At 38.4% G+C, this 21,891-nt stretch overlaps 1 protein-coding gene across 1 annotated transcript in view; it reads right to left on the bottom strand.

The window, feature by feature from the left end:
* Nucleotides 1–21,891, bottom strand: part of PCGF6 (polycomb group ring finger 6) — a 318,754-nt gene that overhangs the window by 256,301 nt on the left and 40,562 nt on the right. The window lies entirely within an intron of this gene.

Genomic DNA, 21,891 nt, shown 5'->3' with positions numbered 1-21,891 from the left:
CATAAATTATTTGACTACTCCAAATAAAGGCGGCTACCCCTGTCTACATTGTGCTCAATGTAATTTAGTCATAAAAGGGAAATTTTTAGCACAATATGACAAAAGACAAGAATACACAATTAATGGGCTATATACATGCCAAACCAACTATGCAATTTACCTACTTAAATGCCCATGTGGCCTTTGCTATATTGGCGAGACCACCCAAGCCGCCAGGGATAGGTTTAGTCAACACAAAGCATCTATTAAATCAAAGGACATGTCACTTCCAGTATCTGCACATTTTAACAATATGGGTCATACAGTAAGTCAGCTTCGCTTTCAAGTAATTGACCATATCCCCACCACAGAAGAGGGGGTAATAGGGGAATAAAATTAAAACAGAAAGAAGTATGGTGGATTAAACGCCTAAATACACTAGATCCATATGGAGATTATGATTTGTATTTGTTTTTATAATGGTTTTAAATGATGGAATATATTCTGGTACCACTAGAGGTCACTGTGTTGATGAAATTTATAAACCTGGATAGGTATGTGTTAAATCAATTAACATTGAGAGTTGAAGCCTGATTGGTTCAGATACCCTTTTTAAAGTCTGTTTGCTTTTAACTTATGCATGATTAAGGACCATGTTAGGGACCACATAGTAAAAGCTGATGTAGGTTAAACCAAAACCTCTGACATAAATTATTTGACTACTCCAAATAAAGGCGGCTACCCCTGTCTACATTGTGCTCAATGTAATTCAGTCATAAAAGGGAAATTTTTAGCACAATATGACAAAAGACAGCAATACACAATTAATGGGCTATACATGCCAAACCAACTATGCAATTTACCTACTTAAATGCCCATGTGGCCTTTGCTATGTTGGCAAGACCACCCAAGACGCCAGGGATAGGTTTAGTCAACACAAAGCATCTATTAAATCAAAGGACATGTCACTTCCAGTATCTGCACATTTTAACAATATGGGTCATACAGTAAGTCAGCTTCGCTTTCAAGTAATTGACCATATCCCCACCACAGAAGAGGGGGTAATAGGGGAATAAAATTAAAACAGAAAGAAGTATGGTGGATTAAACGCCTAAATACACTAGATCCATATGGAGATTATGATTTGTATTTGTTTTTATAATGGTTTTAAATGATGGAATATATTCTGGTACCACTAGAGGTCACTGTGTTGATGAAATTTATAAACCTGGATAGGTATGGGTTAAATCAATTAACATTGAGAGTTGAAGCCTGATTGGTTCAGATACCCTTTTTAAAGTCTGTTTGCTTTTAACTTATGCATGATTAAGGACCATGTTAGGGACCACATAGTAAAAGCTGATGTAGGTACAACCAAAACCTCTGACATAAATTATTTGACTACTCCAAATAAAGGCGGCTACCCCTGTCTACATTGTGCTCAATGTAATTCAGTCATAAAAGGGAAATTTTTAGCACAATATGACAAAAGACAGCAATACACAATTAATGGGCTATACATGCCAAACCAACTATGCAATTTACCTACTTAAATGCCCATGTGGCCTTTGCTATGTTGGCAAGACCACCCAAGACGCCAGGGATAGGTTTAGTCAACACAAAGCATCTATTAAATCAAAGGACATGTCACTTCCAGTATCTGCACATTTTAACAATATGGGTCATACAGTAAGTCAGCTTCGCTTTCAAGTAATTGACCATATCCCCACCACAGAAGAGGGGGTAATAGGGGAATAAAATTAAAACAGAAAGAAGTATGGTGGATTAAACGCCTAAATACACTAGATCCATATGGAGATTATGATTTGTATTTGTTTTTATAATGGTTTTAAATGATGGAATATATTCTGGTACCACTAGAGGTCACTGTGTTGATGAAATTTATAAACCTGGATAGGTATGGGTTAAATCAATTAACATTGAGAGTTGAAGCCTGATTGGTTCAGATACCCTTTTTAAAGTCTGTTTGCTTTTAACTTATGCATGATTAAGGACCATGTTAGGGACCACATAGTAAAAGCTGATGTAGGTACAACCAAAACCTCTGACATAAATTATTTGACTACTCCAAATAAAGGCGGCTACCCCTGTCTACATTGTGCTCAATGTAATTCAGTCATAAAAGGGAAATTTTTAGCACAATATGACAAAAGACAGCAATACACAATTAATGGGCTATACATGCCAAACCAACTATGCAATTTACCTACTTAAATGCCCATGTGGCCTTTGCTATGTTGGCAAGACCACCCAAGACGCCAGGGATAGGTTTAGTCAACACAAAGCATCTATTAAATCAAAGGACATGTCACTTCCAGTATCTGCACATTTTAACAATATGGGTCATACAGTAAGTCAGCTTCGCTTTCAAGTAATTGACCATATCCCCACCACAGAAGAGGGGGTAATAGGGGATTAAAATTAAAACAGAAAGAAGTATGGTGGATTAAACGCCTAAATACACTACATCCATATGGAGATTATGATTTGTATTTGTTTTTATAATGGTTTTAAATGATGGAATATATTCTGGTACCACTAAAGGTCACTGTGTTGATGAAATTTATAAACCTGGATAGGTATGGGTTAAATCAATTAACATTGAGAGTTGAAGCCTGATTGGTTCAGATACCCTTTTTAAAGTCTGTTTGTTTGCTTTTAACTTATGCATGATTAAGGACCATGTAGGTCCGAAACGTCGCTTTTTAATGGTTGCTATACCTCAAATAAAGATTTTTCACCTATAAAAGATTTTTTTGTACTGTGGTGCTGTTACCTTGTTTTCTACATTGACTGTATATATATATATATATATATATATATATATATATATATATATATATATATATATATATATATATATATATTATAGTGCTTTCTTTACTATTTATATATAACTGCTGCAAAAGAGTTAAAGCACATAATAAATGTTGCACTCATGTAACACCCCCAATTCTGCTCCTGATAAGGCTACGGACAGAGATTGGAACATACGCATGTATGCATTATTATTATTTGCTTCACAGATGTTTCAACATCTGGAATGGCATAGCTATAAAGATTTCCCTTTGTATTAAACCTCTTTCCAGGAGTTCAAGTCATAGTGAAAGAAAGGAATTTGTTTAAAAAAGAAAATTTGTGCTTACCTGATAAATGTATTTATTTTTTGACACGATGAGTCTACGGATCATCTTAATTACTAATGGGATATTCACCTCCTGGTCAGCAGGAGGAGGCAAAGAGCACCACAGCAGAGCTGTTAAATAGATCCTCCCTTCCCTCCCACTCCAGTCATTCGACCGAAGTTAGGAAGAGAAAGGAAAAGCCACGGTGCAGAGGTGTCTGAAGTTTATAATAACCAAAAACCTGTCTACAAGAACAGGGCGGGCCGTGGACTCATAGTGTCAAAAAAGAAATAAATTTATCAGGTAAGCATACATTTTCTTTTCTTTTTTAAGACACGAAGAGTCCACGGATCATCTTAATTACTAATGGGATTCAATACCCAAGCTAGAGTAAACAGATGATACGGGAGGGACAAGACAGGTAACCTAAACGGAAGGCACCACTGCTTGAAGAACCTTTCTCCCAAAAGCGGACTCAGCCGAGGCAAAAGTATCAACTTTGTAAACTTTTGAAAAAGTGTGAAGAGAGGACCAAGTTGCAGCCTTGCAAATCTGTTCCACAGAAGCTTAATTTTTGAATGCCCATGAGGAAGCAACAGCCCTCGTGGAATGAGCCGTAACCCTCACGGGAGGCCGCTGTCCAGCAGTCTCATAAGCAAAACGTATGATACTCTTCAGCCAAAAAGAAAGAGAATTAGCCGTAGTTCTCTGTCCCTTATGTTTTCCTTAGAAAATCACAAACAAAGAAGAAGACTGACGAAAGTCCTTAGTCGCCTGCAGGTAAAACTTCAAAGCACGGACCCCGTCCAAATTGTGCAGGAGACGTTCTTTCTAAGAAGAAGGATTATGACACAAGGACGGAACAACAATCTCCTGAATGGAGTTCCGATCAGAAACAATCTTAGGAAGAATTCCTATTTTAATACTTAAAAAAAGATCCAAATTGAAAATAAGGTAAGGAGACATACTGTAATGCCGAGAATTCTGACACTCTTCGAGCAGAAGAAGTAGCCAAGAGAAATAAAAACTTTCTAAGATAACATAATATCTAAGGAGTGCATAGGCTCAAACGGAGCCCCTTGTTAACTAAATTAAGACTCTATGGAGGAGTAACTGGTTTGAACACAGGCCCGATCCTGACCAAGGCCTGGCAAAAAGATTGAACATCTGGGACATCTGCCAGACGTTTGTGCACAAAATTAGATAAGGTCGAGATTTGACCCATTAGGGAACTAGTCGATAAGCCTGTCTCCAAACCCATTTGGAGAAAAGACAAAATCTTAGGAATCCTAACTCTACTTCATGAGTAGCCCTCGGATTCACACCAATAGTGATATTTACGCCATATCTTATGGCAAATCTTCCTAGTTACAGGTTTACGAGACTGAAACATGGTCTCTATGACCGAGTCAGAAAAAAACTTTGTGTCAGGTTAGGAAATGTCCAGAAGAAGACCCAAATGCTAGGGCGAACTTAAACAACACCCTTGCACTCTGAGTTTAATCCAGGACGTGACCCCACAACAACCTCTAAAAAACAATGTACTCACGATATGGAGCAGAGTTAGCCTGAGTCCAAAGTAATACACAATAGGAACCGCCAGAGCATCTAATAGTTCCGCCTGGGAATCCCTGGAACAAGATCCATATTCCGGGAGCTTGGCATTCTGTCAGGATTCCAAAAGATATAATTCCGGCCGAACCCACCTGAGAATCAGGCTGGAGAACACTTCCGGATGGAGTTCCCACTCCCCCGGATGAAAGGTCTGCCTGCTTAGGAAGTCCGCCTCCCAGTTTCCACCCCTGGGATAGGGGTCGCCGACAGGCAACAAGAATGGGCCTCCGCCCACCAAAGAATTTTTGGTTACCTCAGTCATCGCTAAAGAACCGCTCGTTCCTTCCTGATGACTGATGCAAGCCACTAAAATTATATTGTCCGACTGGAACCTGATAAACTGGACCAAGGCTAACTGGGACCAGGTCAGAAGAGCCTTGAAGATCGCTCTCAGCTCCAGAATGTTTAAAGGTAGAACAGACTCTGAGTCCAAACTCCCTGAACCTTTAGGGAGCCCCAACTGCTCCCTAACCTATAAGGCTGGCGACTATTGTCACAATCACCCAAGATGGTCTGCGAAAGCAGGTTCCCTGGGATGATGATCCAGAGACAACCACTATTAAAGAAAATCCCTTGTCTCCTGCTCCTTTAGTAGTATTCGAGGAGACAAGTCTGCATAATCTCTGTTCCGTTGCTTGAGCATGCTTAACCGAAGCACAGCAACCAGTGATCCCAAAACCCTTGTGAAAGTTCTGGGAGCTGTGACGAGACTGAAGGGAAGAGTCACGAACTGGAAGTATTTTTCCAGAAAAGCAAACCTTAGGAACTTGAGATGAGCCCTGTAAGGGGAACATGCAGATACGTGTCCTTTAAATCCACTATTGTCATAAATTGACCCTCCTGGATCAAAGGGAGAATGGAACGAATAGTTTCTCTCCTGAAGGATGGTACTCTGAGAAATTAGTTGAGACTCGAGATTTAAAATTGGTTTGAAGGTTCCCTCCTTTTTTTGGAGCCCTCGTGTACAGAAAAACTTTTTTTTTTTATAACTACGACTGAGGAGTCGCTATCATCCAATATAGCTAAAACCTCCTTGAGTAACCAATGGAGGTGATGTTTGCTTAAACTTGAAAGATACAAGTTCGGCATTAACAAGAAGAATTACACTGTGTTAGAAACCTCGCTTGCCGAATGTCTGTTCTTCCTCGAACGCTTTCCCCTCGATATTTGGAAAGCAGACAACGCATCAGAACATTTGAAAAAAGCGAAGTCCTGTAAAGTAACCCCAGAATGAGTTATAGAGGAAGCGCAGGGCACTGCATGTGAGGGCAATAAAATTTGGGACTCTTGAGGCAAAAAAACAGCGTATATTGAACATTGTAATTGCGCTACGGAATTTGGCGGCGCAATACAAATACAAGACAATAACATAATTGTAATTAAATCTCTGGACAACATCCCATTGTAAAATGTTGTCTCATATAAAGACTATCCCTAAGGATAAGTTTCCTCACATACATGAGCAACAGAAAGGATTTGATGGTTCTACATTTGCATACAAAGAACCAAGATCACTAAAAAAAAATAAGAATTTTTAAATAAAACAAAATATACAAAAACGTTACTGTCACTTTAAATTTTAAAAAGGAAACTTTTCTTTTTTCTTTTTATTATGTTTGTGTAAATAGGGCAAAACAGTTTAACTAAATGTACAATTTAACAGTATCCCTCAGCGCGAAACTGCTGAGGTGCTTGCCTGAACTATAGAACTAACTCCCTCTGAGTAGTACATGTAGATCCGGAACTGCACCGCAACAGGGGAAAAAACAGTCTCCGGTCCTAATTACGCTTGATATATGTGAAAAATGCATAATAGGACCCGTAACTGCACAACTTCCTCTTGCGCAGTGAAATTTTAAGCTCTCCGGAAGAGAAGGGGAAAAAGGCGCGCTATGCAAATGCTGCCTCCCCAAGGACCGCCCGTCGTGGGCGTTAACAATACAGGAAGCTCCCGGTCGGCATGATGTTTATGTAACCACAAGGAGAAGTGACCACTGCAAATGTTAGATTGCCCCAATGCTTGCCTCTAACTGAAAAGAATAGTCTCCTGGGTAGAAAGGAGAATTACCTAATAAATAAACAAAGCGCCCATTGAAAGCGATGACAGAACAGTCATCTCCCGGTCGGCATGATTGTTTATGTAACCGCCGGGAGATGTGGCCACTGTAATCGTTAGATTGCCCCAATGCCTGCCTCTACTTAATAAATAACAAAGTGCCCTATTACACTCGTTGAGAGCGATGTCAGTACAGTCATCTCCATGTTTGATTAAGCAACCGCCGGGAGATGAGACCACAGTAATCATTAGATTGCCCCAATGCCTGCATATAACTGAAAAAGTAGTCTCCTGCGTGGAAAGGAGAATTACTTAATAAATAACAAAGTGCCTAATTACGCCCGTTAAGGGCGATATCAGAACAGTCATCTCCTTGTCGGCATGATTGTTTAAGCAACCTCCGGGAGATGTGACAATTGATTGCCTACATGTAGCTGTCGATTATAGTCTCCCAAATATAAAGGAGAATTCATCCCTGAGTAAAATAAAGTGCCCATATCTTTCACTAAAGGCTTCCTTATATGCCCCATTTACAACGTGAGTGGCCAACTTCTGAGTTTTTCTTTCTTCTTTTAACCCCAGAAATAAAAATCGGTACTTACCTCACATTCTGCCCGACAGCAAAGGCAGCTCCCAGGTTTGTAAAGTCCTATTCCTCACATGGACCTGTGAATTAAAAGAAAACACTGAGTAATATCCCTCAGATTTTTCCAGGTTAGGGCAGCAACAGTATATGGGAGGCGCAGTGAGAATTATGTCCCACCAGTTCCCATTGCTCTAAAGCCATCAAAGCTCTATTGTAGAGACTAATATGGACTAAGGCTACACCCTAGAACAAAGCAGCACAATCTTGTACTACTTTAAAAATAATAAACTCTTGATTGAATAACACCTCACTTTATCTCTTCCCATCACTAACGTAGGCATAGAGAATGACTGGGGTGGGAGGGAAGGGAGGAGCTATTTAACAGCTCTGCTGTGGTGCTCTTTGCCTCCCCCTGCTGACCAGGAGGTGAATATCCCATTAGTAATTAAGATGATCCGTGGACTCAACTTTTTAAAAAAAAGAAATAAAATGTCCTCTCAAAACTTTTCTTTTTTTAAAGAATGGTCCTTTAAATATTGGTAATTACAATACCTTACAAAAAAGATCTGATATGGTTTAGCTTTTGCTGACAAAGGTTGAAATTGGGACAATTTAAATAAATACAATTTTTTTTTAGAAGAAATAAATATATATATATATATTTGTAGAGAAGACAAGAACTCCAGATACCAGGTCACAAATGCCTGGAGTGCAACAGACAAAATTGTAGAAGCAAAGGAAGAAGGAAGAGTGCACTCACCAGGACTTTTCAAAGGTTTATTTCCTAGGTTGTGAACGTTTTCAGGGGTTTAGCCCCTTCCTCAGACAAACACTTGTCTTTTTGTATGTCTGCGGAAGGGGCTAAACCCTGAAAACATTCCCAACTTAGGAAATGCACTCTTCCTTTGTATGTATATATATATATATATATATATATATATATATATATATAAATAATATATACTGTATATAAATATATACATAAAAAAATAAGTTATTGATTTTGATTGTTTTAGTATTTCCATTATACCCCTCCTTAAAGGGACATTAAACCCAATTTTTTTCTATCAAGATTTAGAAAGAGCATGCTATTTTAAATAACTTTCTAATTTACTTCTATTATCTAATTTGCTTTATTATCTTGAGATACTTTGCTGAAAAGCATAACTAGATAGGCTTAGTAGCTGCTGATTGGTTGTTGTACATAGATGACTCGTGATTGACTCACCCATGTGCATTGCTATTTATTCAACAAAGGATATCTAAAAAATGAAGCAAATTAGATAATATAAGTAAATTGGAATGTAGTTTAAGATTGTATTCTCTACTTGAATCATGAAAGAACATTTTTGGGTTTAGTGTCCCTTTAATTTTTCAATATACACTGGGAAAACAACAACAAATTTGTCTGAAATATTAGTATTTAAAGGGATAGTAAACGCCAATGTCAGGCAATTAGTGCTGACTCTTAACTAACTTCACGTGCATGAGCAGTGTTATCTATATGAAACACATGAACTAACGCCCTCTAGCTGTGAAAAACTGTTAAATGCATTGATATTAGAGGCGGCCTTCAGGGGCTTAGAAATTAGCATATTAGCCTAACTAGGTTTAGCTTTCAACTAAGAATACCAAGAGAACAAAGCAAATGTGATGATAAAAGTAAATTAGAAAGTTGTTTAAAATTACATGCCCTATCTGAATTATGAATGTTTAATTTGGACTTTACTATCCCTTTAAAGAAAAATCGTCTATCACTACAAAAGGAGGAACATTTCAAACAAATCACTTTGGGATAATTGGGTATAAACTATGTGATTAGATTGCACTCAACAGTCAAATGAAACTTGGATCCCCAGTGATGTGAAGAGATCACAAAGAAGTAAACAATGTGTGGGGAAAAAAATACTACAAAATATATGCTGCAAAAAGTGTACAAGATTTATTGAGAAAAAAACATTTCTTCCAAATTTAGCAGTGGACGACTGAAGAATGGCCAACTTGTAATGAATCACAAAGGTATGTAGATTCTTCCATACTGCAGTTTGACACATTTCTGAAATAGATGCATAAGCCTGCAAAGCCTAAGATATGGATACTGCCTGAGTTGAGTGAGCCTTAATGCCGTCAGGAACAGGAACTTGCTGAAGCTTGTAAGCTATGATAATACACTTAACAATCCAAACAGCAATAGTCTGCTTCACTGGAGCAGAGTGTTTCCTTTTTCCAAAGGGAATAACCAACAAACGAGACGTTTTACGAAAGTACTTAGTTCTTTTCAAACAAATACAAAGACATCTCACCACGTCAAGTGTATGAAACTACTGACCCTTAAAAGGCTTTTTGTCTGCACAAAAGGTGGGGAGGACTTGATTCTCTTGATTCATGTGAAAAGCTGATACCGCTTTAGGAAGAAACTCTGGTACTGTACGAAGGACTACCTTGTCTTGATAAACTGTATAAGGTAAATCTGCCGAGAGAGCCTGAAGTTCAGAAACTCGTCCAGCCGAAATAACAGCAAGAAGAAAAATGGTTTTCAAAGTAAGGTACCACAAATTAACAGAATGTATTGATTCAAAAAGGGCCGACACCAAAGCAGACAAAACAAAAAGGTAAATTCCAAAAAGAGGGAACCATTTTTTTTTTAAAATGTAAAAAAAAATAAAAAATAAAAAAAATAAAAAAGACACCAGAGGTTTGACATGCAAAATAGCTTGACCCCCCCCCCACAAACCAACAAAAAAAACCTGTCCAATCATATCCACGGCCCATTTTAAACACCAGTAATTGCAGAGAGGGCTAAAACTTGAACTTTCAAGGTTGACAAACTCAGACATTTTTAGTACCCATGAAATAGAAATTTTCTGAAGAACTCTTGAAATGAGGAACAATGGAGGAAACTGAATTTGTCAGTCTGAAATCCCATTTTTGGGATAACACGTCTGTTGCCTGGAAATTTCAGGATGGATAAAGATTGAAAAAACTGATCCAGCTGATGATTTCTTGGAGAGACCAAGAGGTCTATTTCTGGCTGGCCCATCCTTAGAATTTAGTCTTTAAACACTGAAGGATTTAGGGGCTATTCTCCCTGAAGAATACAATCCCTACTTAAAAGATAAACCACAATGATGAAAGTAAAATTTTCTTGAGCCCATGAAACCAAAAGCTTGGTACCCACTTGATGATTTACATAAGGTACGGCCATTACACTGTCTGAAAGGATCTTGATAGATTGTTTGTGCTAATCTTTTTGAAAGGTTAGAAGAGCCAACTAATGGTCCTGAATTCCAAAAAAGATTGAAAGGAAGAGAAAACTCTTATTGGCCACTTTCCTTGAGCATACCTTCCTTGTTAGGTAGCAACCCAGCCTATGGAACTTGCGTCTGTAGTAAGAACCAACCTATCCTCAAGAAAACTTACATTCAAAAGATTTGTGTTTCTTAGCCACCAATCCAGGGAAACTTTTACTTTCTCTGAGACAACAATTTTGTGGCTTAAGGGCACCGATTTTCAGGAAATGACCCTGGGCTACCATCAAATTCCAATGTACCCAAGAGGCCATAGGAATTGTCCCTTAAAGACTTCCCAGGAGTCTTATCCAGTCTCTTACTGGTAGACAATTCAAGCCTGAGACTGGAAAGACTGGACCAGAGATTTCAATTTCATTATTTTTTTCTGAAGGCAGAAATACAGTTTTGAATAGGCTTAAACTAAGCCCCTAAAAACTGCAATTCTTGAGATGGCTTATGTGACTTTTCTTCAGAGTGAGCAGCCAACCATGCTGAATTAAATAATGAAGAACTGAATCCCAATCCAATTCTGCTTGTTCTATTGAACTTGCAACAAACAGGATATTGTCCAAGAAGTAAACAAATATAATTTATGCTTATCTGATAAATTAATTTATTTCATGGTGGTGAGAGTCCATAATCCATTACTCCTAGGAATTATACTCCTGAACCACTAGGAGGCAAAGATCCCAAAACTCCAAGAGCCCTTAATACTCCTCCCACCGTACTGGAAACTAGTAAGACTTATAGCCAAGCCATAAAAAGAAGGTAGGAAAATAAATTTAAGCAAGACAAAAAAAAGGAGCAGGGAAAGAAAGTAAGAAAAAATGATTGAACTGCTGAAAAAACAAAAAAAAACACAAAAAAAACCCCACAACCTTAAAAAAAATAATAATAATTTATTAGGCAAGTATAAATTAGATTTTCTTACATATTGAGAGTACAAGATCCATTACTCCTGGGAACTAATACCCAAGCTGTGGAGTCCATGAGTAATCTGGGCGGGACCAAAACATACTATTCCAATTAGATTGGATGATTTTTACAGTAGTATTTAATGCCCAGAAACAGATGCCTGAAGAACTTTCCTTACCAACATCAAAAGGGTAGAATTTAGAAAAAGTAGGTAAGAAATTTGATCAACAGATGTGTCATTCTTAAAAGCCCATGATGTAGCAACTGATCTAGTTGAATCGGCAGTTATCCGTTTAGGATGAGACTGACCTGCCTCCAAGTAAGCTTTTTGAATCAAAAGCTTCAACCAAGAGGCTAATGAAACAGAAGTAGCCTTCTGACCCCTTCAGTAACAAGAAAAATTAACAAACACGCTAGAAGATTGTCTAAAATCATTAATAGCCTGCAAATAGAACTTCAAAGCTCTGACCACATCCAAATTATGGAGAAGGTTTTTCTTAGATTTTTCTGGAGTAGGACTAAAAGAGGGTATAACAATCTCACAATTGTCAGAAGAAACCACCGCGGGCAAAAAAATAATAATTCAAAACGTAGTTCTCAAAACTGCATTATCTTGATGAAAAACAAGATAAGGAGGCTCAAAACAAAAGGGCAGACAATTCAGAAACTCTTCTAGCAGAATAGCCAAAGAAAACAAGACATTCCAGGACAAAGGCATATGTACAAAGCAGGAACCTGCCAAATTCTTAAAACCAAATTAATATTTCATTGGCTTAATCCTGACTAAAGCCTGGACAAAATTCTGAAAATTTAGCAATCTTCTTGTGAAACAAGACAAAAAGAGCAGAGATCTGGCCCTTAAAAAAAATAAAAAATAAATAAATGTATGCTTACCCAATAAATGTCTTTCTTTCCGGATATGGAGAGTCCACAACGTCATTCCATTTACTAGTGGGATATTCAACTCCTGGCCAGCAGGAGGCAAAGAGCACCCCAGCAAAGCTGTTAAGTGTAACTGCCTTACCCATAACCCCCCGTCATTCAGCCGAAGGAAATGGAAAAGAAGATAACACAAGGTGAAATAGGTGCCTGAGGTGTACTAAAAAAAACTGCCATAAAAAGAGGGTAGGGTCGTGAACTCTGCATGTCCAGAAATAAATAAATTTATCAGGTAAGCAAAAATTTTGTTTTCTTTCCTAAGACATGGAGAGTCCACAATGTCATTCCAATTACTAGTGGGAACCAATACTCAAGCTAGAGGACACGGAATGAACAGGGAGGGAGAAAAAGGCAGGATGACCTAAACAGAAGGCACCACTGCTTGAAGAAGCTTTCTTCCAAAAGAAGCCTCAGCCGAGGCAAAAGTATCAAATTTGTAAAAAGTATGCAGAGCACCATGTTGCCACCTTGCAAATCTGTTCCACAGAAGCGTCATTTTTGAAAGCCCAATAAGAGGAGACAGCCCTAGTGAAATGATCAGTAATTCTCTCAGGAGGCTGCTGTCCAGCACCCTTATAAGCCAAAAGAATCAAACTTCTCAACCATAGAGACAGAGTAGTAGAAGTGGCCTTCTGACCCTTACGTTTTCCAGAGAAAAAAAACAAATAGGGCAGAAGATTGCCTAAAATCTTTAGTAGCTTGAAGATAAAACTTTAGAGCATGCACAGCATCGAAGTTATGCAAAAGACGTTCCTTATGAGAAGAAGGATTAGGACAAAGAGAAAGAACAACAATTTCCTAATTAATGTTTCAATCCGATACCACCTTGGGGAGGAAACCCAATTTAGTACGAAGGACTGCCTTATCAGCATGAAAAATAAGGTAGGGGGAATCACATTGCAGAGCTAAAAGTTCAGGCACTCTGTGAGCGAAGGAAATGGCAACAAGAAACAAAACTTTCCAGTATAACAGTTTTATATCAACCACTTGCATGGGCTCAAACGGAGCCTGCTGCAAAACTTTGAGATCTAAATTAAGGCTCCACGGGGGAGCAACCGGTTTAAACACAGGCTTGATTCTAACCAGGGCCTGAACAAAGGCTTGAACATCTGGTAGATCTGCAAGACGTTTGTGCAAAAGGATAGATAATGCAGAAATGTGATCCTTCAGAGTACTGACCGATAAACCCTTATCCAGTTCGTCCTGAAGAAATACAAAATCTGGGGAATCCTTACCCGGCTCCAGGAGAACCCCTAAAACCTGCGAGTAACCGGTTTTCGAGCCTGAATCAATATTTCAATAAGCTCTTCAGAAAAAAACACGTTTAGACAGAACTTCAGATTTTCTAGGTTTGGATGAAGGAAAGGACCCTGAAGTAGAAGGTCCTTCCTCTGAGGTAACCTCCAAGGAGATAGAGATGACATCCTTACCAGATCTGCGAACCAGATCTTGCGAGACCATGTAGGAGCTATTAGGATCGCCAATGCTCGCTCCTGATTGATACGAGCAAAGACTTGTGGAAGGAGAGCAAACGGAAGAAACTGGTAAGCCAAAGAAAACCTCCAAGGAAACGCTAGAGCATTTATCAGCCTAAGGATCTCTTGACCTTGAACCGTACTTAGGAACCTTGGCGTTGTGGTGGGACGCCATCAGATCCAATTCTGGAACCCCCCACTTGAGGGATATTTGAGAGAACACTTCCGGATGGAGAGCCCACACCAGAATGCGAGTCACCTCCTTCATGGCTAAGGAACTCTGAGTCCCTCCCTGGTGGTTGATGTAAGCCACTGAGGTGATGTTGTCAGATTGGAATCTGATAAACCGGACTAACTACAGTCAAGGACATGTTGATAGAGCATTTTTGTGTGTTAACAGCAACAAAAAGGTCGGAGTCATCCAAAGTAGCCAGTACCTCCTTTAAAAGTAAACGAAGGTGTTCAAGCTTAAAGTGAATGTAAAGTCAGACTGCATGGTCAACACTGCCTAAAAATTGCCGTTAAAATAACGGCACTTTAATTTATCATTTTTTCTACAAAGTTCTAATTACCTATTATTTTAACTTTATTTCAATACGATCGTCATTTCAATCCTCCGCCCGCCATCTTGGATTAATGATTGACATTGTAGGCTCGCTTTTGTCAACCAATAATCCAATCCCCCCCGGGGGGACCAAACCCCTTTTGTCGACGTCACGTGTCCGTAATGCGCTTGCGCTTGAAACCGGTTGTAACAAAGAGCTCTGACGCGCGTACACATTTCGCGCATGCGCTATTTCACTTTTATGGGACTTAGTAATTTATTCAACAATTATCAGAGCTCTTAGTAAGTATCGATCGTACATGGGCTCCGTTATGAATGCTAATACAATGCGTTCGTAAGCATAACATAGCACAGTTTATTGGGCATGATATAAACTAAATAATATGCGATTTTGCGATATTGATAATAAATTTAATGTTTTAAAAGCTGCAAATTTTTTTTTGTGGGGGTTACATCGTTGGAATCAGATTAATACTTTCAATATAATACTCCGCTTTATTTTGTGTGAGAAAAGTGCAAACCAATGAAACAGTTATTTATCAATTTAAATATTATACAAACAAAAATATAACTTTAGTATAAGTACAGGTGGCCCTCGTTTTACAACGGTTCAATTTACACCGTTTCAGAATAACAACCTTTTTTTCCAGTCATGTGACTGCTATTGAAAAGCATTGAGAAGCAGTGCATTTATTAAAATAGCCAAGAGGTGGAGCTGTCCGCTTGTGTTGCAGCAAAGCCAAGCAAGCTGAAATTAATCAGTTTAACCAGACCTGAGCTATCGAGCAGATTTCAAAGGAGCAAGCTCTTCCCTGTCTATAAATCAGTCCAGATTGGAATGCATAGAAAGCGATGTTTGCAGAAAAATGCAAGTGAAGTCTGTGTTGTGTGATTATTTTATTAGGTTTATAATGCTGTTTAGCAAATGTTTTTGTTCGTTTAACTTAGTTTAATTATATATTCTGTGTTGTGTGATTATTTTATTAGGTTTATAATGCTGTTTAGCATTTAAAGACTTCATTTCAAAGCTTTAAAAAATAATGTATTTGGTGTTACTTATGCCAATTTTGAGAGGGGCCTGGAACCTAACTCCCTCACTTCCCATTACATTATAAACTGGGTTTCAATTTACAACGGTTTCGATTTACAATCATTCCTTCTGGAACCTAACCCCGGCGTAAACTGAGGGCTATCTGTATTATTATAGGGACGATGTAACATAGGGACAATGTAATGCTGCTGTACCGTATTACATGATAGTATTCACTGAATACTATGTTTCTAGGCATCGGCATGTAACGCATACGTTGTGGATATCAAAGCCGGGAGCGCGCATTGCTCTACGTAAACAGCGGGTTGGACCGCTGTATATGTTAGAGTGAATAAAATCCGGAAGTTGCGGGTGGGAGGAGTTGGTACCTAAAACGAAGCAAAATTGGTAATTTAAATATAATATTTATTTTGTATTTATTTAAAAAAATAAAGTGGCGGTATAATTTATAAAATAGCAAGCAATATTGACAAAGGTTCAAATAAGAGAAAATTGACATTCACTTTAAATCTGAAAATCTACTTCTTCAGAATCAGTCAAAGGATTCACACTGTCAGAATCTGAGATCTCACCCTCAGAAGCTACTGAGGTATCCTCCTCATCAGACCTATGGGAGAGGTCAACCATCGCAGAAAAAGATGGGACAGATACCTGACTAGAAGAAATATGATTTGATTTCCTCTTGAGCTTACCTGCAATAGGGAAAGCAGATAAAACTGCAGACACTGCAGAAGATATCTGAGCAGAAAAATCTCCTGGCAAATAAACACCTCCAGGAGGCTGAGAGGAACCGCAGGGCACTGTATGTGATACTATTGAGGCTTGGGACGTTTGAGGAGAAAGTTGTAGCATATCCTGAACAGCATTATTCTGAGAGACAAGAGGCTCAAAAGGAAGTTATTCATCTTTAAATTTTAGTGTCTCAGCTAAACATGAGGAACAAAACCTCACAAATTAAGGGAATGAGAATAAATAAGTAAACAAAAATAAAAAATGCACCTCTTCAGAAGTTGCCTAAATGTAGTAGTGACACCGCTCCGCTCAGTATTACTAGCGGAAGAGCGGGAAGTTACGTGAGCAGCAGAAAAAGAAACTGCGCAACAGACTAAAAACGCACGTTTCTAACAGTAAGCCTCAGAAGTAAAAACGGGATGTAAACGTTACCCAAAACGTCCATAAAACCCAAGATAATAAAACCCATTATTATCCAAACATCAAAAATCTAATTAGCTTACTGTAATAAAGATATCCTTCAACCTCAGAGAAACCATCCAATATAAATGAAAATCTATGCTTACCTGATACATTTATTTCTTTTTTGACACGATGAGTCCACGGATCATCTCAATTACTAATGGGATATTCACCTCCTGGTCAGCAGGAGGAGGAAAAGAGCACCACAGCAGAGCTGTTAAATAGCTCCTCCCTTCCCTCCCACTCCAGCCATTCGACCGAAGTTAGGAAGAGAAAGGAAAAGCCAAGGTGCAGAGGTGTCTGAAGTGTACATAACCCAAAACTTGTCTAAAGAAACAGGGCGGGCCGTGGCCATGTCAAAAGAAGAAATACATTTATCAGATAAGCATACATTTTCTTTTCTGTTTTAAGACACAATGAGTCCACGGATCGTCTTAATTACTAATGGGATTCAATACCCAAGCTAGAGTACACAGATGATACGGGAGGGAAAGACAGGAAACCTAAACGGAAGGCACCACTGCTTGAAGAACCTTTTTCCCAAAAGCGGCCTCAACCGAGGCAAAAAAATCAAATTTGTAAAACTTTGAAAAAGTGTGAAGAGAGGACCAAGTTGCAGCCTTACAAAACTTCCACAGAAGCTTCATTTTTGAATGTCCATGAGGAAGCAACAGCCCTTGTGGAATGAGCCTGTAACCCTCTCAGGAGGCTGCTGTCCAGCAGTCTCATAAACAAAAACGAATGATACTCTTCAGCCAAAAAGAAAGAAGTAGCCGTAGCTTTCTGTCCCTTACTTTTTCCTGAGAAAATCACAAACAAAAAAGAAGACTGATGGAAGTCCTTAGTCGCCTGTAAGTAAAACTTTAAAGCACGGACCACGTCTAAATTGTGCAAAAGTAGTTCTTTCTGAGAAGGATAAGGACACAAAGAAGTTACAACAATCTCCTGATTAATGTTCCGATCAGAAACTACTTTAGGAAGAAATCCTAATTTAATACGTAAAACTACCTCATCTGAATGGAAAATAAGGTAAGGAGAACCGAACTGTAATGCCGAGAGCTGACACTCTCCGAACTGAAGAAATCTCAACAAGAAAACATAATTTATGTTTACCTGATAAATTTATTTCTCTTGTAGTGTATCCAGTCCACGGATCATCCATTACTTGTGGGATATTCTCCTTCCCAACAGGAAGTTGCAAGAGGATCACCCACAGCAGAGCTGCTAAATAGCTCCTCCCCTCACTGCCATATCCAGTCATTCGACCGAAACAAGACGAGAAAGGAGAAACCATAGGGTGCAGTGGTGACTGTAGTTTAATTAAAATTTAGACCTGCCTTAAAAGGACAGGGCGGGCCGTGGACTGGATACACTACAAGAGAAATAAATTTATCAGGTAAGCATAAATTATGTTTTCTCTTGTTAAGTGTATCCAGTCCACGGATCATCCATTACTTGTGGGATACCAATACCAAAGCTAAAGTACACGGATGATGGGAGGGACAAGGCAGGAACTTAAACGGAAGGAACCACTGCCTGTAGAATCTTTCTCCCAAAAACAGCCTCAGAAGAAGCAAAAGTGTCAAATTTGTAAAATTTTGAAAAGGTGTGAAGCGAAGACCAAGTCGCAGCCTTGCAAATCTGTTCAACAGAGGCCTCATTTTTAAAGGCCCAGGTGGAAGCCACAGCTCTAGTAGAATGAGCTGTAATCCTTTCAGGGGGCTGCTGTCCAGCAGTCTCATAGGCTAAGCGTATTATGCTCCGAAGCCAAAAGGAGAGAGAGGTTGCCGAAGCTTTTTGACCTCTCCTCTGTCCAGAGTAAACGACAAACAGGGCAGATGTTTGACGAAAATCTTTAGTAGCCTGTAAGTAAAACTTCAAGGCACGGACTACGTCCAGATTATGTAAAAGACGTTCCTTCTTTGAAGAAGGATTAGGACACAATGATGAAACAACAATCTCTTGATTGATATTCCTGTTAGAAACCACCTTAGGTAAAAACCCAGGTTTGGTACGCAGAACTACCTTGTCTGAATGAAAAATCAGATAAGGAGAATCACAATGTAAGGCAGATAACTCAGAGACTCTTCGAGCCGAGGAAATAGCCATCAAAAACAGAACTTTCCAAGATAAAAGTTTAATATCAATGGAATGTAGGGGTTCAAACGGAACTCCCTGAAGAACTTTAAGAACCAAGTTTAAGCTCCACGGGGGAGCAACAGTTTTAAACACAGGCTTAATCCTAACCAAAGCCTGACAAAATGCCTGGACGTCTGGAACTTCTGCCAGACGCTTGTGCAAAAGAATAGACAGAGCAGAGATCTGTCCTTTTAAAGAACTAGCTGATAAGCCTTTGTCCAAACCCTCTTGGAGAAAGGAAAATATCCTAGGAATCCTAACCTTACTCCATGAGTAACTCTTGGATTCACACCAATAAAGATATTTACGCCATATCTTATGGTAGATTTTCCTGGTGACATGCTTCCGAGCCTGTATTAAGGTATCAATGACTGACCCGGAGAAGCCACGGCTTGATAGAATCAAGCGTTCAATCTCCATGCAGTCAGTCTCAGAGAAATTAGATTTGGATGATTGAAAGGACCTTGTATTAGAAGGTCCTGCCTCAGAGCCAGAGTCCATGGTGGAAGAGATGACATGTCCACTAGGTCTGCATACCAGGTCCTGCGTGGCCACGCAGGCGCTATCAGAATCACTGATGCTCTCTCCTGTTTGATTTTGGCAATCAGTCGAGGGAGCAGAAAAAACGGTGGAAACACATAGGCCAGGTTGAAGAACCAAGGAGCTGCTAGAGCATCTATCAGCGTTGCTCCCGGGTCCCTGGACCTGGATCCGTAACAAGGAAGCTTGGCGTTCTGGCAAGACGCCATGAGATCCAGTTCTGGTTTCAGAGGCGTAACTAGAAACCTCAGGGCCCCGGTGCAAGAATCCATGAAGGCCCCCCCATATATTATGTATATGAACGAGCAGCAGTTCAATATTTTAGTTAAACATATTTTTGTGTGGAAAAGGTCTTAAGGACCATCATAAGTAATAAAATGACATGCTCCAATTCCTTAAAAACATTTTATTTTATCACTAGTGACAATGTAAACCTATGTGTGTTGCTCTGCAGGTCCCAAGTGGTACTTTAACTATGTGTTTAACCCCTTTGCGGAGGTTAAGCACATAGCTTTGCAGATTCCGTGGTGATAAAATAACAAATTAGAGAATGTCATTTTAGCACTATAAAAGCCCTTTAAATGGAAAGTCTACTTGAATTTTTTATTTTTTTAAAGATAGAGAATCCCTTCATTACCCATTCCCCAGTTTTGCATAACCAAAACGGTTATATTAATATACTTTTTACCTCTGTGATTACATTGTATCTAAGCCTCTGCAGACTGCCCCTTTATTTCAGTTATTTTGACAGGCTTGCATTTTAGTCAATTAGTGCTGACTTATAAATAACTCCACTGGAGTGAGCACAATGCTATGTATATGGCACACATGTACCAACACACTCTAGCTGTAAATACTTTCAAATACTTTAAGATAAGAGGTGACCTTCAAGGGCTTAGACATTAGCATATGAGCCTATCTAGGTTTAGCTTTCAACAAAGAATATCAAAGGAAAAAAGTCACATTTGATTATGTCACACCAATGCTGGCCTTTATAGAGCAGAATCAAAATCATTTAATAGAAGTAATTCAAGATAATAACATTCAAACATCCTTTCTTCAATGAAAGTGATTCTCATTAAACCCTTTTCCAATTAGAGACGCAAACATGCCCTTCTTAAAGTCATTTCATGCAAAAATGGAATTGTGTATATCCCCATTGAGATATAAATCATAAGAGTATTCTCCAGCAGGCTCCTGCTTCTATAAACATGTGATAACAAGGCTAAGATCAAAGGTTGTTTGCAGAAGAATAGCTTCTTTATACAACTTCTCTGATATCCTATCCACTGTAATATTACATTCAACAAACACAACATAATGTATTGCCACACACACATCAATTTATCTGGTGTCAACATGCATAGTCTAAATTTTAGGGAACTTATGGTTTAAGAGTTACAGCAAGCACAAACACACAGATAACATTTTAATGCAATATAACATCTTAAGTCTTAACTGCACTGTCAGTTAATAGTCAGCAGATCAGCACTTTTGTCATAAGCAATCATGTTCTCAACCTACACCCAGGAGATGTGTGTGCTAGCTTGGTAGTATTAAGATGCAGGAAGCAGGGTTCTAAGGCCACACACATTATTATACATGACATGATGAGTCTCATCATGTCATGTATAATAATGTGTGTGGCCTTAGAACCCTGCTTCCTCCATCTTAATACTACGATGAGTGTATTTAATATATATATATATATATATATATATATATATATATATATATATATATATATATATATATATAAGGTGTAAATTAGTTTTGCTTAAAAAAGTGTTTTTTAAAGAAATGGACAAGTTCAATATATATATATATATATATATATATATATATATATATATATATATATATATATACATATATATATATATATATATATATATCTGCGTATATATATATATATATATATATATATATATATATATATATATATATATATATATATATATATTTCATATTCTTTTTTATTTTATTTATAATAAAGCAGTCAGTTACTGATAATGATTTGCTAGCCTCTCCTCTGAATAGTTATGTGATTTGGTGGCCTACTACTTAGTCATGATGAAACTAACCTGTCTGCATTTGCTATAAAAATAAATATGATATATTATGAAATGATATCAAAATCATATGCAGCAGCAGCAGCAGAACTAATGTTTTAAAAACTTAGGCCTAACGCTGGTTGAGCTGATCGGAACAGCCAATAGAATGCAAGCTCAATCTGATTGGCTGATTGGATCAGCCAATCGGATTGAACTTGATTCTGATTGGCTGATTCCATCAGCCAATCAGAATATTCCTACCTTAATTCCGATTGGCTGATAGAATCCTATCAGCCAATCGGAATTCAAGGGACGCCATCTTGGATGACGTCCCTTAAAGGAACCGTC

The sequence above is a fragment of the Bombina bombina genome, chromosome 9, assembly GCF_027579735.1.
Source record: "Bombina bombina isolate aBomBom1 chromosome 9, aBomBom1.pri, whole genome shotgun sequence".
In the NCBI taxonomy this organism is placed as follows: Eukaryota; Metazoa; Chordata; class Amphibia; order Anura; family Bombinatoridae; genus Bombina; species Bombina bombina.
The sequence above is the reverse complement of the archived record's forward strand: the minus strand, read 5'-3'. Positions and strand labels throughout refer to the sequence as shown.